Source organism: Oncorhynchus gorbuscha, linkage group LG20, assembly GCF_021184085.1.
Source record: "Oncorhynchus gorbuscha isolate QuinsamMale2020 ecotype Even-year linkage group LG20, OgorEven_v1.0, whole genome shotgun sequence".
NCBI classification, from domain to species: Eukaryota; Metazoa; Chordata; class Actinopteri; order Salmoniformes; family Salmonidae; genus Oncorhynchus; species Oncorhynchus gorbuscha.
In genome coordinates, this window is record NC_060192.1 from 22005174 (window position 1) to 22029755 (window position 24582).

At 43.8% G+C, this 24582-nt stretch overlaps 1 pseudogene; it reads left to right on the top strand.

The window, feature by feature from the left end:
* The window catches only part of LOC124006689, a 149247-nt pseudogene extending 125933 nt beyond the window's left edge, over nt 1-23314 (top strand).
* Nucleotides 23315-24582: the final 1268 nt, after the last annotated feature.

Here is a 24582-nt window from a genome sequence, read left to right on the forward strand (position 1 = left end):
CCGACAGATAGAGCTGCCGTGCTTCTAGCTCTTAGGAAACTCTGCAGTATTTAGTTTTTTTTGTGTGTTATTTCTAGCCCAGAAAATGTTTTGTGTTGTTACATACAGTCGGGAAGAACATTGGATATCAGAACGGCGGTAACTCACCAGCATTACCAGCATTATGACCAGAAATACGACTTTCCCAAATCGGATCCAGTGTTCGTACCCCCCAGGGCAATTGATCTGATTCCAGAGGCTGACCCAAAACACAGCGGGTGGAGGAGAGGGACTCGGAGTGGACTACAAGTCCAACTCAGGAGGCGCGCACACCACCCACCGCTTCCGAAGCCACATTTTATTGTACCTGGGGATTTTAACGAAGCACATTTCTATCAACACATTGACTGTAGTTCTCACGCTGCTAAAACACTCAACCACTGCTACTCCAACTTCTGGGATGCCTACAAGGCCCTTCCCCGCCCTCCATTTGGCAAATCTGATCACGACTCCATTGTGCTCCTCCCTTCCTATAGACAGAAATTCAAAAAGAAGTACCCATGCTGAGGATTATTCAATGCTGGTCTGACCAATCGGAATCCATGCTTCAAGATTGTTTTTATCACGCGGACTGGGATATGTTCTGAGTAGCCTCCGAGAATAACATTGACAACTGTGTTTTTCAGGAAGTGTATAGGAGATGTTGTACCCACTGTGACTATTAAACCTACCCTGACCAGAGACCTTGGATAGATGGCAGCATTTGCACAAAACTGAATGCCCAAAACATTGCATTTAAACATGGTAAGGAGACAGAGAATATGGCCGAAAACAAACAGTGTTGTTAATCCCTCAGTAAAGCAATCAAACAGGCAAAACGTAAGTATACAGACAAAGTGGAGTCGCAATTCAACGGCTCAGACATCAAATCAAATCAAATGTTCTTTGTCACATACACATGGTTATCAGATGTTAATGCAAGTGTAGCGAAATGCTTGTGCTTCCAGGTCCGACAATGCAGTAATAACCAACAAGTAATCTAGCTAACAATTCCAAAACTACTCCCTTATAGACACAAGTGTAAGGGGATAAAGAATATGTACATAAAGATATATGAATGAGTGATGGTACAGAGCGGCATAGGCAAGATACAGTAGATGGTATTGAGTACAGTATGTACATATGAGATGAGTATGTAAACAAAGTGGCATAGTTAAAGTGGCTAGTGATACATGTATTACATAAAGATGCTGTAGATGATATAGAGTACAGTATATACATATACATATGAGATGAATAATGTAGGGTATGTAAACATTATATTAGGTAGCATTGTTGTCTTTCTCACAATAAGACGTATGTGGCAGGGTCTACAGACAATCACAGACTACAAATGGAAATTAGCCACATCGCGGACACCTTCTTCGCCTGCATTGAGGATAGCACAGTGCCACTGACGCAGGCCACTACTAAGGACTGTGGGCTCTCCTTTTTCGTGGCCATCGTGAGAAAGACATTAAAGCGTATTAGTTAACCCTTGCAAAGCTGCCGGCCCAGACAGCATCCCTAGCCGCATCCTCAGAGCATGCGCAGACCAGCTGGCTGGAGTGTTTACGGACATATTCAATCTCTCCCTATCAGTCTGCTGTCCCCCTTTTGCTTTCTGTACCCAAGAAATCAAAGGTAACTGAAGTAAATGACTATCGCCCCGTAACACTCACTTCTGTCATCATGAAGTGCTTTGAGAGACTGGTCAAGGATTATATCACCTCTACCTTACCTGACACCCTAGACCAGTGGTCACCAACCTTTTCTGAGTCAAGATCACTTTCGCAGTCAAAAAGAGGGCTGAGATTTACTGCTCAGATTTTATTTTATTTTAAATGAACCTGAAACAAATATTGGCTGTATGACCGGCCTGCCAATATTGTTAATCAGTCAATAATATATTTAAAAACTTGAGCTTTGATAACAAAATAGGTCAGTTGGTTTAACACTTGTGAAGCACTGTGGAGCATGAATTGAAATAATTTGCTTTTTTTTTATTTGACTGGACTGATGGTACCTGCATCTGATGGTCAGCGAGGTCAAATCACGACGTCAGTGATCTTCTGGTCGATAAGTCGGAGCTCTAGAAAGATGCCCAACTTGGAATTCAGAGTTGGATGACTGTTCAACACCATTGTTCCCAACCGCCTCTCACGGTCCCTGCTCTCTTCTTTATTTCCTCTGGTGAGACTGACCAAGGAGAGGGGACACCGTCTTCCACCTGATGGTGAACCTCGAGTCGCACTGCATCTGCCTCATGCACAAATTCATGTTTTTCCTATGACCAAAGAAAGTTAAATATTCCTTAATATTAAAATTGACACGTTGAGCTGCTAATAATAGTAAAAATGCAGGGCTATCAATACTACTCATTCATTGCAGATACAGCCTGAGCGGAAGTACGGAGAAGCGCGTTTTGTAATAGTGTTGAATAAAAACAGTGACAGTGCTGAATATTAACTTAAACACGAACTCATAAAAACAGCAGCTATTTTTTTGCATTCATTGACAGTCTCTCTGTGGTCATGGTTTAAAAGTTATTAAATCTTACGTAGGCAAGTAGCCTAAACTTGGCTGTGGTCAGGGTCATGGAAGCTCTGCAACTACGGTGATTTGAGCTATCCGACTGGGCAGCTCAGTAGGTGCACTCGATTTAGTCACAGATTTGTCTCATGGCAACACTTTGCTTACCCGGTGCGCAGGACTTTGAAGTCAAGTTCACCTACTGGCAACAGCTCAACATGATTTTAAAAAAAGGGCGACCACTGCCCGAGGCCCACTTCAATTTGCTTACCGCCCCAATAGATCCACAGACGATGCAATCATCATCATCGCACTGCACACTGCCCTATCCCATCTGGACAAAAGGATTACCTATTTAGAATGCTGTTCATAACTCAGCATTCAACACCATATTACCCTCCAAGCTCATCATTAAGCTCGAGGCCCTCGGTGAGAAGCTACCCTGTGCAACTGGGTCCTGGACTTCCTGACAGCTGACCAAAGCGTCAAGTTCCATGGCGTACACATCACTGACAAACGGAAATGGTCCACCTACACAGACAGTGTGGTGAAGAAGGCTGAAGGATGAAGAAATTTGGCTTGGCACCTAAAACCTTCACAAACCTTTACAGATGCACAATTGAGAGCTTCCTGTCGGGCTGTATCCCCCCTGGTTTGGCAACTGCACCCCCCGCAACCGCAGGGCTCTCCAGAGGGTGTTGTGGTCTGCCCAACGCATCATCACTACCGGCCCTCCAGGACACCTACAGCACCCGATGTCACAGAAAGATCAAAAAGATCATCAAGGACAACAACCACCCGAGCCACTGTCTGTTCACCTCGCTATCATTCAGAAGGCGAGGTCAGTACAGGTGCATCAAAGCTGGGCTTGAGAGACTGAAAAACAGCTTCTATCTCAAGGCCATCAAACTGTTAAATAGCCATCACTAGCACATTAGAGGCTGCTGCTCTATATACATAGACTTGAAATCACTGGCCACTTTAATAATGGAACACTAGTCACTTTAACTTGTTATATGGCTGCAATCCCACTAATGGGATAAAGTGTCATCAACAACTGCTGAATAGCATAGCGCTAATTTCAATAAATATTACTACAAATATTTTTATTCATGAAATCACACGTGCAATATAGGAAAACACAGCTTAGCCTTTTGTTAACCCACCTGTCGAATCAGATTTTGAAATTATGCTTTACAGCGAAAGCAATCCAAGCGTTTGTGTAAGTTTATCGATCGCACGACAAAACAATAAGTACACTTAGCATCAGGAAGCTTGGTCACGAAAATCAGAAAAGCAATCAAATTAATCATTTACCTTTGATCTTCAGATGTTTTCACTCACGAGACTCCCAGTTACACAACAAATGTTCCTTTTGTTCCATAAAGATTATTTTTATATCCAAAATACCTCCGTTTGTTTGTCGCGTTATGTTCAGAAATCCACAGGAAAGAGCGGTCACGACAACGCAGACGAAAATTCCAGATAGTTTCCGTAATGTCCACAGAAACATGTGAAACGCTTTTTTTATAGTCAAACGCTTTTTTATAATCAATCCTCAGGTTGTTTTTAAAATATATAATCGATAATATATCAACCGCAAATGTCTGTCACAGTAGGAGAGGGAAAAGCAATACCTATCCAAACTCTGTTGCGCAAGCAAAACTCATGTCCACTTGACGCGATGTTATCGTTCTGGCTCATTTTACAAAATAAAAGCATGAAACTATGTCTCAAGACTGACACCTTGAGGAAGTGACAGGAAAGGGAATCTGGTTCATATCCCTTTAAATCCAGCAACGGGAGGCTATGGAACATGGAGTTTTCAAAATAGAAGCCACTTCCTGTTTAGATTTTCCTCAGGGTTTCGCCTGCAATATCAGTTCTGTGCATTTTACTACACCAGCAATAACATCTGCTGAACACATGTATGTGAAAAATAAAATTAGATTTGTATACTTCTTTTTGTCTGGTACTTACCAGCAAAAGCACCCAATGCATTTACTGTCTAAGAACGGCATGTCTGAAAATTAAGTGAACTCAAAAGTTCTGCCCGTCTTTTTAAATAATTTTTGTTCGTATTACCTTTGGAGAGAAGAAGAGACAGGGATGGAGAGTGCTATGGTAAAGGTATATATTGGGCTGGTCTTCACCCAGGGCGTCCTGACATGTGTTATTAGTCAGGTCTTTAAAGCCTGGGCCTGGGTACACAGACAGGCACACTCCTTCCCAATATCTTTGATTAAAGTCAGACAGATGCAGCCCAGCATCGAGCCAAGACTGGCCGCACAGCGCTTACTTTGGGCTGCGCTCATCACTCAGACACACAGCCAATGGTCCTCCTAGACAGAGCACCACAGGAGACAGCCATTTTAGGCCAAGTGAAAAGTGAAAACTGGAAAGTTTCAATTCACAAAGAACAGCAGAAAAATATGAAAAAGAATGGTATCCCTTTGACACAAAAAGCACCTCACGGTAACATTTCTTTATGCATCTTAGTGCATTGCCACAGACACACCTGATACAGAGCGGAGGTTTTAGCTGTTGCTGGTAGTGTTTGCATCAGATTAAGACGGTCAAAAACAGCGTTTTACTCCTATTTAAAGCATGTGAAAGATGTGTTGACAGCCTTTAGTCAATATAGCATTAGCACGATGAACTATAGATGACTCACTCTACAAGGTATAGATAGCCCCATGCTGTAGTGATGGGAAGTTCGGGTCTTTTCTCTACTCGTTCAGTCAAAAGAACAAATCTTTCAACTCATTTCGTTCAATTGAGTCAGTAATGCATGCAGGACTCCCTACCGGCGAATGAAGAACAGAGCATTTGAAAGAGTCGTCATGTTTCTACAATCCTCTAGTTCACGTCATTCACCATAGGGGGCTTATTGAAGCTGTCATTTGCGACTGAGACTTGTGAAAGTGTGCTTTAAACAATGTACATTTGTTGATTGCTAGGCATACAAATACGATTATTTCTTGATACATTTGAAATGAGGTCTAGTTGTGGCCGCAACCGGACTAGATTGTGAATGACTCTTGGGGGGTGCATTGCTTGACTACCTTGAGGGTGATAAGCATAATATCATTGCAAACATCAGCCCCCTAAATTATACATTTTTGTTGAGCAGAGGGTGTGTATGTTTTGGTTCTACAAAGCTGTGTCATTCATCACATTCAATAATACATTAATTGCAGTCATTCTTGCACCATGCAATCAATTATCAGTTATATACATGTATTTTTCTTCTCTATGCTGCCTGCCTGCAGCATTGTCTATTTTTCTGTGCGCATTTCTGACAGACAGTTGTAGGTCGGAGCACGTCTCTGGGGCCGCTGATCCAGAGGAGCGTGTATCAATCCATCTGTAGGACTAATTGCGGCCAGCGAGTCAAACAAACAACTAAAATGAAGAAGTCACTCAGAAAAATGAATCATGAAATAATTACACATCACTACCATGCTGACTTCAACTAAATGAAAGCCGTATGAAGTATAGTACCCACAAAGACACTCTGTTGTCTTTTTAGGGCCATTCTCTAAGCCCCATCCGCTCCCTTATTCATGAGGGATGCTTGGTGATGACCTTGAATGAGCAAATACGCTAAGCTCTCCTATTGAATAAAAAAAAGAAACCATAAAGGAATTTATGGACAGATTCCCTGATGAATATATCTAAGGTCTTCGACCCCTATGTCATGTCAGTGCAGACAGAGATTTGTCCTTGAACGATGCAGGGAACTGTGGACTGAGAGAGCAGCAGATGAAATGTTACAAAACAATCTCTTATTCCCACTCGGAGTACAGGAAAAGCAAAGGTTTTATATTCCTTAACAGCAGCAAGGTGTGAGACAGCTGGAGCCTGTCAGACTGCGAGAGATGGGTTCGAGTTGTTTGCCATCTTAGACTTACCTTTTCTATAGGCAGCTGCAGAAAGTCAGCAGAGAAATCATTAGCACCGGTAATTATGCACTGTGTTGAAAGTGTAAGAAAAATACTTAGGCATGCAGCACAGGAAAGAGACTTGGGCAGGCAGTACAGGAGCACTAGTGTTGAGCATTGAGGAACATTTCACATCCTATTTGCTGTCTGTCTGTAGAACCTCCTCTGGTGTCTGTACAGTGTGAGAGCAGAGTGATAAGCCAACGGTGGGCTGGAGCGTGAAGGGGGCAACGCTCTAATTTTTTTTGAATTGGGCGTATGAGTGTGCACGCGTGCGTGCGTGCAAACGACGAGCGTGTGTGTGTGTACTTGTGTGTGTGTGTCTATGGAGAATGGAGTGAGGCAGGGTTATCGGTGGGGTGTCAGAGACCTGTAATCAACACTGCAGTGCATATAAAGGGAGGGGCTGTCATTAAGGAATTAGCAGCAGGGTAGCAGCTTGTTTAGAGAAACATGTGGATAACACATTCAGGGCTCGATTTTAACAAACTTAACACCATGGTAAATCTAAGGTAGCGCTATAGGTACATCATTGCGGCGCGTGTACAGAACCAACTCAGTACAGCCTGACGTACACTTTATATAGCTGACAAGAACTCCTGGATATTGGAACACAATGCACAAAGAGAGTTTTTGACAACTTGCAACTTCCACTGGAGATCGCGAAGACACCCCGGGAGACTGAAACATCGCGGAGAGGAAGTGCCCGGAAGCGGCGTAGAGATCGCAAACAAAGGCGAGGGAAGCGGGTTGGCCTCCAGGCTAGGCAAAAGCTAACCCCACATCATCTTCCACCACCTAGCTTTTTCCTTGCTAACGTCCGGTCACCGATGAACAAAATGGACGAAATACGACTAATCATCTCACAAAAAAAGGATTCTGGATTGCAGCAGCATGATTTTCACGGAAACGTGTCTAAACAACAGCATACCTGACAACGCTATTGGGCTAGAGGGGCGCGACGTCTTCAGGGCTGATCGTACGGCAGAGGACTCTGGTAAGACCTGAGGAGGTGGTTTCCGACCCTCGACACATGTGGCAGGGCATCCAAGCCATCACAAGACTACCATTCAAAAAGCCCTGCCCCCACAGCCAACGATATCTCCATTGCCGACGAGTTAAACAGGTTCTATACTCGCTTCGATAGGGACAACAAAGGTCCAGCCATTAAATCTGAGCTCCCCCCAGACGCCTTCCCCCTCAGACTATCCATCGCAGATGTGTTGCCTGCACTGAGCAGGGTGAATGCACGCAAGGCTGTTGGTCCTGATGACGTCCCCGGTCGTGTGATCTGAGCATGTGCTGGGCAGCTGGCCGAGGTCTTCACTGACATTTTCAACCTGTCATTGGCCCAAACTCTATGACATAGGGATAATCCCTTCTCTCTGTAACTGGATTTTGTACTTCCTAACCAATCCCCAGTCTGTCAGGTTAGGCAACTTCACCTCCTCAACCCTGAACCTGAACACCTGTGTGCCACCTGTGTGCCACAGGGCTGCATGCTGAGCCATTCCTATACACGGTTCCAACACCATCGTCAAGTTCACAAACGACACCACGGTGGTAGGCCTGATCAGTGACAATGACGAGTCAGCCTACAGGGGGGTCAAGCATCTGGCTGCATGGTGCGCTGACAACAGCCTGGCCCTCAATGCAAAGAAAACCAAGGAGCTCATTGTGGATTACAGGAAGTCTAAAAGCTGCAGCCAAGTCCCAGTTCTTATTGATGGCACTGAGGTGGAGCGTTTGCCCAGATTCAAATTCCTGGGTGTCTACATCCCGAGGACCTCTCCTGGACCCTCAACACTTCAATCCTGATCAAAAAGGTGCCTGTTCTTTTTGAGGCGGCTGAAGAAGGCCCGCCTGTCTCCCAAGATCCTGGTGAGCATTCTGACAAACTGTGCCACAGTATGGTTTGGTAGATGCTCCGTGGCCGAAAGGAAGACCCTGCAACGGTTGGTGAAAACCGCCCAGCACATCATTGGTGACCAGCTCCCTCTCATCGTAGACCTCCAGCGCAAGCGGTGTCTGCATAGGGCGTGGCATCATCAGGGACCCTTTACATCCATGCCACAAACTGTCCTCCTACCATCAGGCAGGCGGTACAGGTCTCTACGTTCCTGCATTAGCAGAATCAAGAGCAGTTTCTTTCCAGCTACTGTAACCCCGCTGAACTCTGTGGCTCGGCACTAGCCATATCCACTTGCCCTCCGCTTAGTACTGCCTCTCAGGGACCTTGTTGTATTACTCTCTTTGCACTCTTCACGGTACTACTGGACTCTGAAATTGCTTTGCAAAGTCTGATTAAGGACGTTATTCAGTTGTACATGTACATGTCTACCTCGGTAACCTCATTGCTGCTATTCCTGCATTTCAATTGCATGCCTCCTTGCACTTTCAATTTGCCTCCACTAAACATTTGTACTTCCCATTTAATAACATACATTGTACTTAATTGTTACACTTGTACATTTTTTGTACTCTTTTATTTGCACTTCTGTTTAGATATTAACTGCATTTCATTGTACTGTACTCGTACTTGTTCAATGACAAAGTTGAATCTAATCTAGGTTCAGGGGTGTGTCAGATATTTTTTGTATTTGCACGATCTCAATTATCGGCGCACTTGCTGGGGTTTGTACGGAAGGGTTGGGTTTTGATGAATAAACAAGTTGTTTGTGTCTCCAGGTTTGGCCCCTCACTGGCCAATCAAAATGTTCTCCTTGGCAAAATATGTGATTGCTTCAAGTTGTGTATTTAGGGTTTTATGTATTGCCTTGGAATTAACTCCAATTCCAATGTTAGTCCGTTATAGTTTGTTAAATAGCTTACAGAAACCAAATAACAAAATATAGACCTATCTTTGCTAAATACCGTTAACTTAAACCCATTGTTCAAAGTAATTGCATGGGTTCAATAGCCTTCGCACTGATATAGGGGCTAGCCAAACATTGTCAATAAGCAAGATTACATTAATTATTGATAAGGCCTAAAAAGAGAAATAATAATTAAAACAAATTCTAATCAAAATGAAACTACAAATAGACCATGTCACATTTTTTTATGCACATCCATACTTTTCACAGTAGCTGGGCAAAGATCCTATACAAATAGAAAGGGAGAATGTCCACTCACTGTTACACTGCTCCCAAATAGGCCTTTGTTTTATGAACATAATCGGAACCATCTCACAGATCAGATAGCATTCATTCACACATCTCCAGAAGTTGCATTGCCAGCGTGCCACAGATGTTGTCACTTAAAACCAGGAAGGTGAATCATTCTAATCAGGTTGGCTGTAATCAAATTGAACGAAATTGAAAACCGTTTCTTTGAAATTGTTGCAAATGTATTAAAAATAAAAAAAGGTATTCAGACCCTTTGCTGTCAGACTTGAAATTGAGCTCAGGTGCATCCTGTTTCCATTGATCATCCTTGACATGTTTTTCAACTTGGAGTCCACCTGTGGTAAATTCAATTGATTGGACATGATTTGGAAAGGCACACACCTGTCTGTATAAGGTCCCATAGTTGACAGTGCATGTCAGAGCAAAAACAAAGCCATGAGGTTGAAGGAATTGTCCGTAGAGCCCCGAGACAGGATTGAGTCGAGGCACAGATCTGGGAAAGGGTACCAAAAAATGTCTGCAGCATTGAAGGTCGCCAAGAACACAGTGGCCTCCTTCATTCTTAAATGGAAGAAGTTTGGAACCACCAAGACTCTTCCTATAGCTGGCCGCCCCACCAAACACTGCAATCAGGGGAGAAGGGCCTTGGTCAGGGAGGTGAATGCCAAGCATCATGTCTGGAGGAAACCTGGCACGATTCCATACGGTGAAGCATGGTGGTGGCAGCATCATGCTGTGGGGATGTTTTTCCGCAGCAGGGAGACTGGTCAGGATCGAGGGAAAGATGAATGGAGAAATGTACAGAGAGATCTTTGATGAAATCCTGCTCCAGAGCGCTAAGGACCTCAGACTGGGGCGATGATTCACCTTCCAACACGACAACGACCCTAAGCACACAGCCAAGACAATGCAGGAGTGGCTTCGGGACAAGTCTCTGAATGTCATTGAGTGGCCCAGCCAGAGCCCAGACTTGAACCCGATCGAACATCTCTGGAGAGACCTGAAAATAGCTGTTCAGTGATTCTCCCCATTCAAACTGACAGATATTGAGAGGATCTGCAGAGAAAAATGGGAGTAACTCCCCAAATACAGGTGTGCCTACCTTGTAGTGTCATACCCAAAAAGACTCAATGCTGTAAACACTGTCAAAGGTGATTGAACAAAATTTGAGTAATGGGTCTAAAAACGTATGTAAATGTGTTATTTCAGTTTTTTATTTTTACATTTACAAAAACTTCTGAAAAACGCTTTTTCTTTGTCATTATGAGGTAGTGTGTGTAGATTCAAGAGGGACATTTTTTTGTAAATGTCATTTTAGTATTAGGCTGTAAAAGAATGGGGGAAAATGTCAAGGGTCTGAATACTTTCCGAATGCGGTTAGATCCCAGCCCACACCCTCCTGGCACAAATAACTTAATGCCCCCCAGAAGGGCGTGGGCTGGAATCTAACCGCATTCGGAAAGTATTCAGACCCCTTGACATTTTCCCATTGACTTTATTTAGTTACACATTTAAAATGTGGACAATCTAGCAATAGTTACCCCCGATCTCAATAAGAAATTACCATACCAGACACTCCATTTTGAAGACAGTTGTATTTAATGGATAACATAAATAACCAGAATTAGTTTTAATTCATACAAAGTGTTGGATAAATTGCCACAGTAGATTTGCCATGGTAAACTTGGAAGTACTTTATTTCTATTGAAACTAAATGCTTGTCAAATAGATCAATTGTTCAAAAAGGACTAAATTGTTGCGATGATAATACCAACTAGAGGGCGATCATATCTTGAAAGACTTTGGTTGCAAGCAGGACTAAGGTAACACCAACATAATCTTTTAGGTAGCGGTAATGGTGACCAATGGTAGGACTTGAGATCAGCTGTGCGGGTGAATTTAGCACGCATTGATGGTTTAATGAGACTCGCTGATGATAATCTAGTGCCAGCAATGACTGCAACAGGCCCCTGTTATCAAATTAAATTTTATTGGTCACATACACATGGTTAGCAGATGTTAATGCGAGAATAGCGAAATGTTTGCATCTAGTTCCGACCATGCAGTAATATCTAGTAATCTAGTAATCTAACAATTTCACAACAACTACCTTATACACACAAGTGTAAAGGAATGAATATGATTATGTACATATAACTACATGAATGAGCGATGGCCGAACGGCATAGGCAAGATGCGGTAGATGGTATAGAGTACAGTATATACATATGAGATGAGTAATGTAGGGTATGTAAACATTATATAAAGTGGCATTGTTTAAAGTGACGAGTGATACATTTATTTAATCCAATGTATCATTATTTATTATTAAAGTGGCTAGAGATTTGAGTCAGTATGTTGGCAGCAGCTACTCAATGTTAGTGATGGCTGTTTAACAGTCTGATGGCCTTGAGATAGAAGCTGTTATTCAGCCTCTCGGTCCCAGCTTTGATGCACCTGTACTGACCTCGCCTTCTGGATGATAGCGGGGTGAACAGGCAGTGGCTCGGGTGGTTGTTGTCCTTGATCATGTTAATGTCCTTCCTGTGACATTGGGTGGTATAGGTGTCCTGGAGGGCTGGTAGTTTGCCCCCGGTGATGCGATGGGTAGACCTCACTACCCTCTGGAGAGTCTTGCGGTTGTGGGCTGAGCAGTTGCTGTACCAGGCTGTGATACAGCCCAACAGGATGTTCTCGATTATGCATCTGTAAAGGTTTGAGTGTTTTTGGTGACAAGACAACTTCTTCAGCCTCCTGAGGTTGAAGAGGCTCTGTTGCACCTTCTTCACCACGCTGTCTGTGTGGGTGGACCATTTCAGTTTGTCCTTGATGTGCACGCCGAGGAACTTTCCACCTTCTCCACTACTGTCCCGTCAATGTGGAAAGGGGGGTGCTCCCTCTGCTGTTTTCTGAAGTCCACAATCATCTCCTTTGATTTGTTGACATCGAGTGTGAGGATATTTTCGTGACACCAAATTCCGAGGACCTTCACCTCCTCCCTGTAGGCAGTCTCATTGTTCTTGGTAATTGTCAGGACCCGGTTACGAACCCGGGTCTCCGGAGTGAGAAACAGTCACTTAACCAACTGAGCCACGAATAGTCGGCAGAACCCAGAAGATGAGGCAGACACAGCAGTACTTGAGATGGTGTATTTAATGAAGTAAAAAGTGAAGTTCTTCAGGAAAACATGTAACTCCACAACCTCAAAAGGAATCCTACAAGAACAAAGGTAATCCTCCAAGACAAAAAAGGTAAATCCACAAGGTGGAAGGTAAAGCACAAAAAGCCTCAAAAGATACTCAAAAAACAACCAAACAAGAACAAAAAACAGAATTCCACAAGAGAGTCCACCGGGATCAACAAGAGTTCTCAGAGTACTAGGGCTGGGTGCTAACATACAAACACAGAGCAAAGAACAGAGGAAAACAAAGGGTTTAAATACAATCAGGGGAAATGAGGCACAGGTGCAAATAATAATGTGGATCAAGGGAAAACAAAAGGTCAAAAGGCACAATGGGGGCATCTAGTGACCAAAAACCGGAACAACCCTGGCCAAATCCTGACAGTAATCAAGCCTACCACTGTAGTGTCGTCTGCAAACTTGATGATTGATTTGGAGACGTGCATGGGAACACAGTCATGGGTGAACAGGGAGTACAGGAGAGGTCTGAGAGCGCACCCTTGTGGGGCCCCAGTGTTCAGGATCAGCAGGGTGGAGATGTTGTTTCCTATCCTCACCACCTGCGGGTGGCCCGTCAGAATGTCCAGGACCCAGTTGCACAGGGTGGGGTCGAGACCCAGGGTCTCAAGCTTAATGATGAGTTCGGAGGGTACTATGGTGTTATATGCTGAGCTGTAGTTGATGAACGGCATTCTTGTATAGGTATTCCTCTTGTCCAGATGGGTCAGGGCAGTGTGATTGCAATTGCATCGTATGTGGACCTATTGGGGCAGTAAGAAAATTGGAGTGGGGTCTAGGGTTTCAGGTAGGGTGGAGGTGATATGAACCTTGTCAAGTTTCTCAAAACACTTCATGATGACGAAGTGAGTGCTACGGGGGCGATAGTCGTTTAGCTCAGTTACCTTAGCTTTCTCTGCATCTGGTAAGACAAGGGGCGGCGGTCCACGTGTTATTTGATTATATTCCAATAGGCTACATTCTGTAGGCTTCCCAATTAGCCTATCCATTGTCAAAGTTAAAGGTGTGGGAACTGATAATAGGCTACAGATTGTGTTTCCCTGACTGAGTTGATGAGCTTATTTGGGCCATCAGTTGACTGACAGATGTAGGCCTACTGTAAAACAATAAACTTTCCTCCAGTTTGGATGCTCGTCCACGTTTTATAGTTAGGCTATGTATAATCTGTCAATATAGTTACGATCTTTGGTGTGGATGGCCCTTACAGTGGGTAAGATTTCCATTGCTAAATTGTGCGCCGGCTAAAGTAGCATCGGCCTACTGTACTTTCATTTTGATGCCAACATTTGAAGTCATCTTTGTTGTCAGTGTTGGGGAGTAGAGAACTCCATGTAATTAACTACATTTTGCAGTATCTTGGTGGTAGTTTAACTAAAAATCTCATCTAGGTCATTCTAATCCAGGTCATGTTAAAATGGTGCCAGAGAAGAAGGCAGACATTTTACTTGCCCCAAGCCGATTGTTTTTTTTTGTTAGTTTAAACTTTTTAACTTATTTTGTACATAATATTGCTGTTACCGTCACTTATGACCGAAAATAACTTCTAAACATCAGGACTGCGATTACTCACCACGGATTAGCAGAATCCTTTTTCTCCTTTCAAGGCTTTGACGAGCCCGACGCGAAGGATATAATGCTTCCTCAGGAACAGGACCCAATCCCTGTGATCTGCGCAAAGAGGAGGTGGAGAAAGAGGGACTGAAGGTCGGGCTGCCTTCTGAGAATTTGTAGGCGATCGAACAAACCCCCTCTTCCCTCCATTCTGCTAGCAGATGTTCAATCTTTAGAGAATAAAATCAACGAGTTACGCGGAAGATTAAACTACCAATGGGACATTAAAAACTGTGAAATCTTATGCTTCACGGAGTCGTGGCTGAACAACGACAATATCAACGTACAGCTGGCTGGTTATACGACGAACCGGCAGGATAGAACAGTGGCATCTGGTAAGACAAGGGGTGGCGGTCTACGTATTTTTGTAAATAACAGCTGGTACATGATATCTAAGGAAGTCTCAAGCTATTGCTCGCCTGAGGTAGAGTATCTCATGATAAGTTGCATACGACACCACCTACAGAGAGAGTTTTCATCTATTCTTTGTAACTGTTTACATAACACCACAGTCAGAGGCTGGCACTAAGACAGCATTGAATGAGCTGTATTCCGCCATAAGCAAACAAGAAAACGCTCACCCAGTGGTGGCGGTCCGAGTAGCTGGTGACTTTAATGCAGGGAAATGTATATCCGTTTAACCAAATTTCTATCATCATGTTAATGGTGCAACCAGAGGAAAAAGTACTCTGGACCACCTATACTCCACACACAGAGATGCATACAAAGCTCTCCCTCGCCCTCCATTTGTCAAATCTGACCTATCCTCCTGATTCCTGCTTACAAGCAAAAATTAAAGCAGGAAGCACCAGTGACTATATCAATAAAAAGTGGTCAGAGAAAGCAGAAGCTAATCTACAGGACTGTTTTGCTAGCACAGACTGGAATATGTTCCGGGATTCCTCCAATGGAATTGAGGAGTACACCACATCAGTCATTGGCTTCATCAGTAAGTGCATCAATGACGTCGTCCCCACAGTGACCATACCCCAACCAGAAGCCATGGATTACAGGCAGCATCCGCACTGAGCTAAACGCTATGCCCTCCGACGAACCCTCAAACAGGCAAAGCATCAATACAGGACTAAGATCGAATCACACTACACTGGCTCTGGCGGATGTGGCAGGGCTTGGAAACCATTACAGACTATAAAGGGAAGCACAGCCGAGACCTGCCCAGTGACACAAGCCTACCAGATGAGCAAAACTAGTTCTGTACTCTTTGAGGCAAATAACACTGAAACATGCATGGGAGCACCAGCTGTTCCGGGAGACTGTGTGATCACGCTCTCCGCTCCCGATGTGAGTAAGACCTTTTAAACAGATCAACATTCACAAGGCCGCAGGGCCAGACGGATTACCAGGACGGGTACTGCGAGCATGCGCTGATCAACTGGTATGTGTCTTTACTGACATTTTCAGGCTATTCATTTTCATGCTATTCATTGACTATAGCTTAGCTTTCAACACCATAGTGCCCTCAAAGTGCATCACTAAGCTAAGGACATTGGGACTAAACACCTTCCTCTGCAATTGGATCCTGGACTTCCTGACAGGCCATCACCAGATGGTAAGGGTAGGTAACAACACATCCACCACGCTGATCCTCGACACGGGGGCCCCTCAGGGGTGCGTGCTCAGTCCCTTCCTGTACTTCCTATTCACTCATATCTACACGACTCCAACACCATCATTAAATTTGCCGTTGACACAACAGCCTGATCACCGACAACGCGAGACAGCCTATAGGGAGGAAGTCCGAGACCAGGCCGTCTGGTGCCAGGACGATAACCTCTCCCTTAACGTGATCAAGACAAAGCAGATAATTATGGACTACAGGAAAAAATCAGAAGTCAGAAGAAGGCCCTAAAAATTGTCAAACACTCTAACCACCCTAGTCATAGACTGTTCTCTCTGCTACCGCACAGCAATAGGTACCAGAGCACCAAGTCTAGGTCCAAGAGGCAGCTTCTACCCCCAAGCCATAAGACTCCTGAATATCTAGTCAAATGGCTACCCAGACTATTTTCCGTGCCTCCCCCCCACCCCCTCTTTACACCACTGCTACTCTCTGTTGTCGTCTATGCATAATCACTTTAATAACTCTACATACTACCTCAGCTAACCGGTGCCACCACACATTGACTCTGTATCGGTAACCGCCTGTATATAGTCTTGTTATTGTTATTTTACTGCTGCTCTTTAATTACTTGTTACTTTTATCTCTTATTCTTATCCATATTTTAAAATGTTTTATTAACTGCATTGTTGGTTAGGGGCTTGTTAGTAAGCAGTTCACTGTAAGGTCTACACCTGTTTTATTAACTGCACTGTTGGTTAGGGGCTTGTTAGTAAGCAGTTCACTGTAAGGTCTACACCTGTTTTATTCGGCGCATATAACTAATACAATTGTAATTGATTTTCAGTAGTTAATTACTTTCATGCCATGTCACGGTGTAGCTAACTATTAGAACTACTCTACACACTACTTTTTGTGCAAAAATGTTTATAAAATATGGGCGAAGAAGGCAAGAATTTCCTTTTATTATTATTATTATTTATTTTTTTGCAAAAGACCTCCCTAATTCTCACTTGATACATTATTTGTGTGTTTAATAGGCTAAATTACACATTATGTTACCATATGATGCCAATGTGATGTCTTGCAATTTGTAGTCTACAACATTTCAGATTTACATGTGATATTTTTTCACACAGTAGTTTGGATGATTTACAAAATGTACAAAAACCCCAACAAATATATTCATTGATTACAATAATTCACATGAGACATGCTGTAGCCTGTACGTAGCCTACAGAGGCGACTTTAACTGGTGCCTAAGGTAAAATTTGGGACGGCAGGTAGGCTAGTGGTCAGTAATTGAAACTTTGCTTGATCGCATCCCTGAGTTGACAAGGTAAAAAATATATAATTCTGCCCCTGAACAAGGCAGTTAGAACCCACTGTTCCTAGGCCGTCATTGTAAATAAGAATTAGTTTTTAACTGACTTGCCTAGTTAAATAAAGGTTAAATAAATAATGTAGGTAATGTACTGCATTGTATACAAACACTACTTTTAGCTGCCCCCTGACAGAGATTCTAAATATTTTTCAGATATTCAAATCCTCCGGCTGCAGGATTATTTTCGGGTCAAATTAAGATGGAACATGGTTCCCTTTCCTCTGGGGCCATGCTTTGTTTTTGTAAATCTGATGTGAATTTGGCTAAACTCCCCCTCAGACAGTTCTGTGTGTTTTCTCTGGGCTGAATGCTTGTCTGGTGGGCTCCATGTGATGGATGCCCCCAGTTCAACATCTGTGCCCGACTACGCATGCACGCTAGGAAAGGACAACATTCAATATGAAGACTCACGGACAAACAAAGTGAAACACACATGGCAGTACAAGTACTCTACCAAAACAGTTCTCTGGGACACAATGCTTAACTATTTCCATGACAAGTGAATACCATTGCATTAAATATAGAAATCCTGTTTAAATACATTATGGTAATGTATTCCACACCGTATTGTATTTTTAGCAGTTGTAAATGACAGTGTGTTTCTGTTCTCCACAGCACAGAGTATACGAGGCCCTGAATGCCTCTCACCTCCTGCTTCCTGAGAGACTAACTGGAATTAGTCATGTATGAGTGTGGGTCCGCTCTCCTCCTCTCCTCTTTGCTACAGTATCCTAGTGCCCAGACAGACCGACGAGGCAGAGCTGAGAGACTAACTGGAAACATAAGGTCACATTGCACATGTATGAGTGTGGGTATGCTCTCCTCCTCTCCTCTTTGCTACAGTATCCTAGTGCCCAGACAGACCGACGAGGCAGAGCTGAGAGACTAACTGGAAACATAAGGTCACATTGCACATGTATGAGTGTGGGTATGCTCTCCTCCTCTCCTCTTTGCTACAGTATCCTAGTGCCCAGACAGACCGACGAGGCAGAGCTGAGAGACTAACTGACGTTTTTTTGTCAAAGTGGTCCAAGTTTCCTAAAGCCAAGGGGAAACATTTCCCAGAAAAGAAACACCACGTCCCAGCTGCAGAGAAACTCAGTAAAACTGCCTTTTATGGAGTGTGTGACTGGGGATTTATTGCGTGGGGCACTGGCGGCTCCTCATAGCTATATCTCTGTGGGATTATGTACAGGGTAAGAACATATTGTTGCTACAGTGAAAATATATTTCTGACAAATCTTGAATATCAATTAATGGGGATTTTTTTTTACCTCCTTAGAGACCGACAAAAATAACAATGTAAGCCTATTAATCTGGTTCATCACACCAAATGTATCAGTCTGAGATTTACACCTAATTCTATTAAAATCCACCTCTCCGAGGAGACAATTCAATCACAAAACGCTGAGGCCAGAGACTACTGTGGATATGCTGCTAGACCGCCAGGTGTGTGTTAACATGTCCTCTCTCTCTCTCTCTCTCTCACGCACACACTCATTCCCACACACACACACACACACACACACACACACACACACACACACACACACACACACACACACACACACACACACACACACACACACACACACACACACACACACACACACACACACTGTTCTTCACACACACACACACACACACACACACACACACACACACACACACACACACACACACACACACACACACACACACACACACACACACACACACACACACACACACACACACACGGGCCAGATTAATGCCCCAGCACTAGGACAGAATCCGCTGAAACGGTTAGGAGTTAATATCCGTTAATTAATTCGTAGGACCTGGGCAAGCAGGGAGCTGAGGGTAGCAGAGGGGTCAGGGGGAAGGGTGGGGGGCTCAACAGAGAGGGAGGGGAGTAATCCGCTGAGTGCCCATAATGTAATGAATACAGGTCTAGCTTAATGGAGTCCATTTGAGAGAGAGAGGGGGGGGGGTTCTATTATAAGGGAGAGAGACACATTTGTGAAAAGAGGTCTGATATTTGCAATGTGACCTCAAAGAGTATCTTTATCATACTTTTCCAGTGTTTGTTTGTTAGCTGTATTTATTGACATAAGCCCAATATGTTCCCAGTCAGGTTAGTGTATTGATACTTTATAGCCTAGCCAGGAATGGGAACCCATAACAACTCACTCCTTAGCAACCATATTAACTTAGCTCAGCGGGACACTATTTTATGTACTGTATGTTCTCTTTAACCTTCCTCAAGGTTACATATAGATTGTTCTTCTAGACATAGGGGTTATTTCGCTTGTGGCAAGTCTTCTGTCTGAACGACTGATCTTACTCCACTGACTGGGTCCATGAATTCTACTCTTACATAGACCTTGAATCTCGGGTACCCAAAGTGGAGCCTTGTTTCGGTTTTTGCTCTGTCAGCCAACAGACTATAGCCTATAGGAGGGCTGAATTGATGAGCCGTGCCCAGTTCCCATCATCCACCCAGACAGCACCCTTGTCATTATTTATCTCTCTATTTTCTTTCTTGGTCTCCTATTTGTTGTTTGTTTTTTTCTTATCTTGAGCGCCATTGTAAGATCTGATTGTCTGTCAACCCTGTCAAGCACTTCACCCCCGACGACTGCCATCTATAATATAATAATAATATATGCCATTTAGCAGACGCTTTTATCCAAAGCGACTTACAGTCATGTGTGCATACATTCTACGTATGGGTGGTCCCGGGGATTGAACCCACTACCCTGGCGTTACAAGCGCCATGCTCTACCAACTGAGCTACAGAACAACATCTCTCCCCACTTTTTCTTCTGGGCCCCTTTCAACCATCGCTAATTGGTCTTTGTTCAGGCAATGAACTCAGGCAGTGAGTTGGGGAAAACGCCTGGAAGTCGCTCATCTGTTTGTTTGGAAAAGCGGTGTGTGTGTGTGTGTGTGTGTGTGTGTGTGTGTGTGTGTGTGTGTGTGTGTGTGTGTGTGTGTGTGTGTGTGTGTGTGTGTGTGTGTGTGTGTGTGTGTGTGTGTGTGTGTGTGTGTGTGTGTGTGTGTGTGTGGGTGGGTGGGTGGGTGGGTGGGTGGGTGATTTAGTCTCATCGTGGTTGTCTAGACTCTATGGAACTCTGCTTAAGTTTACACTGATCCTCCCTTTATGCTAGTATATGGACACATTTATATACGTGCACGGCTGCACGACTATTTGAACATGTGAATGAGCATGTTGTAGTGCATTGTGCCAATTGAGTGTGTATTATGAGTCACTGGCAAGTGGAGTTCACACTGTATGACCAGACAGGCGTACGCTCACGTTGAGTAAAAATATCTCTGTTGTCTTACTGCATACATATCCATGAACCTGGCACTGAGATGACAGCCCAGTAGTAATGGTTGGATTAGTGGGTACATTTTAACATCAAATTTAGGCAGTTGATACACATTGCTGTTGTTTTTCTGACAAAATAATCACTGTTTGACAAAAACAGTTTTAATTGCAGATATTATTTTAATTATTGATGATTATTTGTTCCCATCTCCTAGTTGGTATCTAGAGGGCTTATCAGAGCAATCAACAGATTGAGATTGACATCTCTAATGTATATTTCTCTGTTTTTTTTCTCCCCCTCTCCCTCTCCCACCTACATATACATTTCCTTAATTACTCACACATCCACTCTCCCTCTGCCACTCTCATTCCCTGTCACCCTCCATCCCTCCCTGCTCTTCACAGGTCCCGCACCAGATGGGCACGCTGGCGTATTACCGGTACGAGCAGCCTATCGTGGACTACTGCCAGGCCCATCAGCCCCTGCGGCTCAACATGGGCTATGAGGGTCCCCCGCAGGGCCTGGAGGAGCTGGGGCCACGTGAGAGAACCACCATACAGACTGTATCGCTGCCCTCTGTGCCCTCTGCTGCCACAGTGGGGGCCGGGCCCCGCTCACCGCCCTCTATCCTCAGAGCCCCGTCCCAGGTCCCCGGTGGCTCCTTCCCTCCCCAAGAGCGCACCACCACGCTCACCTTTGGACGCTAACAACTGGAGCGAGAGTCTGTCGTTTGAGGTGGGGGGGATGCCACAGATCCACCATGACTCTTGAATAGAGGGCAAGGGAGCAGGGGGGTTCTGTGGGGCCTTTTTCGGCACATTGGCATGGGATGGCCACAAGGGGGCAGAGGTAAAAAGAGGAGAACAAAAATGATCAATTTAAAAACATGGCTAGAGGCCATTGGCAACTGGAATGTGACCATTATGAAGGCTGATGCATCCTGGGAGTTCTGCTATTATCTCTTTTTCTTTTTCCAAACACTTCAAAGTGGACCTGCTGCTCCCCTCCTCTTGGCTCCTGGGAAATAGAAACGTGATGCAACGTGCATGACACGTTAAAGCATCCATTTGGTTTATAGCTCTGGCCAATGTGGCGACAATGCTGTATGGTGCCTGTTCCAAGGGATGGATCATGGCGGTTCTCTCATGTTGTGTTAGGAGTGACAAAGGAATGTGCAATAAACTATGTGTCTGGAGGACAAGAAAGAAAGAGAGCAACGTCATGAAACAAAATAATGTTTACCAGAACTCAAAGGCTCGCTCTTTTTCCCATTCAAATTGCCAGTCATAATGCCATGGAAATCATTATTTCATTCAAATGAGTAAATTCTCAAAAAAGAAGAATGTTGTTGTGAGAGAACAAGTAGATTATTGTATTGTTTCCATACTGTGTTGTCAGTATGTTCAACTATGGAGGTCAAGGTCTGAGTTTTATTCATGTGCTCATGTCGTACCAAAGATGTATTATTTTTTATGTACAATAATAGCATTTGTTTTCTTTATACTTTTTGTTTCTGAAAACATAACTGGTACACATTAAATACATGCATTAGATGGTTTACCTTTTTATAAATGTACAACCAAACCACATAATAATCTACAGAGGCTGCCGAGTCCTGTGTCTGTAGATGGATGAGAGAGCCTACTCAGTTATCATTACAAAAATACAATTTTATGGAGTCCGATAGAAAATGTAGGAAGCATGTGCAATGGGGTGTCAAGATTTGGCAGCTGGCTCGAGTTGGCCCACCAGATTATACTATCTATGGTCTGACTAATTCATGAGATGTATATCTATTTCATTAAATACTTTTAAATGGAATTGCTGGATGTGAAGTGTTTGGGCAGAATTAAGGTATTTTACATGCTGATGCTTTGTAATGCTCAATTTGATCAAATTGGGCAAAGCAATGAACAAGGAGGTATGTGGGTCCCTCGAGTGGCTCAACTAAAGGTTGAATCTCTTACCATCTGTAAAGGCCGAACTAACCATTTTATATATTTGATTTCTAAAAAAATGCTTGATTTTCTTGTAACTGGCCTGTCTGTGAGGTGAGTGGCAGTTATGCTGGTGGATTGGTGATGCACTGCTCCTGTGCTGCCCTCTCCTCTCTACGCCCTTAGAAACACAGCAGACAAAGAGCCCTGTGCCTCACGGGTCTTGTTGGGCTGACTGACTAAGGCACGTTGGTGCGTCTTTGACATCCAGAGAAACTCATTGACTGTGGTGGACTACCACTGGGGATGGATATTGCCTGTTAATAACACAACCCTTTGCCAGTAAGTGTGCCTGACTGTGTTTGAACTCCAACCAGATGAATGTGGACACTGTCTCTGTCACCCACGAGCACTATTGGACATCCTTTACCGTCAATTGATGGACTTGAAGATGGACTGGATCCTTTGTTGTGGTGGCTTTTCAACAGAGATTCCCCACCCCTCACTCCCCATGTCCAAATCAAACACACACACTGCGGTCCTTTTTTTTATCTGTCAAGTTCAACACCCTGAGGTCTGTGTAACTGAGGAGGGAGCACATCAAGCCACCGATGTATATGGCTCCCCACGAAGGAGAAAGCCTGAGAGGGCAAAGAGAAGGGAGGGCCAGGAGACCGCCGGCCGGGGGGGGGGGGGTGCTTTTTTTTGTATGTTTCTTGATCGGAAGCAAAAGTGTACATTTTTGAGATGATCAATGATGTCAAGCAATTCTATAAAAAGACTACATAAAAAGGACAAATCCTCCGGGACTTATTTATCTTGTAAATAGAGAATCTTTAAAGAGGAAAAAGTTACGTTTTTTGCTTCTTCTGAAACACAAACTGCTTGTGGCCAGAAGAGGAGCCTTATCCACGAGCCGGAGTGAGGGAGGGAGTCTGTCCAGAAGATGGCTTTCGGAGGGAGATGATGATTCCCACCATATCCTCTCCTCTCCTTCTTTTAATTATAAATATTTTTCTACCTGCTCCCACCTCCCTCCAGCAGGTCACTATTCCTGCAAACATTGTCCATCACTGAGGTTTTTACTAATGTCTTAAAGTCACACCCCTACCAGAACCACACATGATAAGGAATTTGGGAGCAAAATCATTAAGATTTGAAGTGTCAAAGGTACAAAGGGATAGTATATTATTCAATTCTGGCCTGTAGTAGAGTATTTCAAATAAATCAAATAAATATAATTTTATTGGTCACATGCACTCCCCCAAAAAAGTATTGTTCACATTACAGTGAAATGCTTACGAGCCTACTCCCAATAGTGCGGAATTTTAACGTTAGACAAATATTTGCTAAATAAAAAAAGGAAATAGTAAAACAAAAAAAACAATAATGAAGCTACAAGGACTTCCTGTACCGAGTCAATGTGCAGAGGTACAGGGTAGTTGAGGTAATAATGAAGCTACAAGGACTTCCTGTACCGAGTCAATGTGCAGAGGTACAGGGTAGTTGAGGTAATAATGAAGCTACAAGGACTTCCTGTACCGAGTCAATGTGCAGAGGTACAGGGTAGTTGAGGTAATAATGAAGCTACAAGGACTTCCTGTACCGAGTCAATGTGCAGAGGTACAGGGTAGTTGAGGTAATAATGAAGCTACAAGGACTTCCTGTACCGAGTCAATGTGCAGAGGTACAGGGTAGTTGAGGTAATAATGAAGCTACAAGGACTACCAGTACCGAGTCAATGTGCAGGGGTACAGGGTAGTTGAGGTAATAATGAAGCTACAAGGACTACCAGTACCGAGTCAATGTGCAGGGGTACAGGGTAGTTGAGGTAATAATGAAGCTACAAGGACTACCAGTACCGAGTCATTGTGCAGAGGTACAGGGTAGTTGAGGTAATAATGAAGCTACAAGGACTTCCTGTACCGAGTCA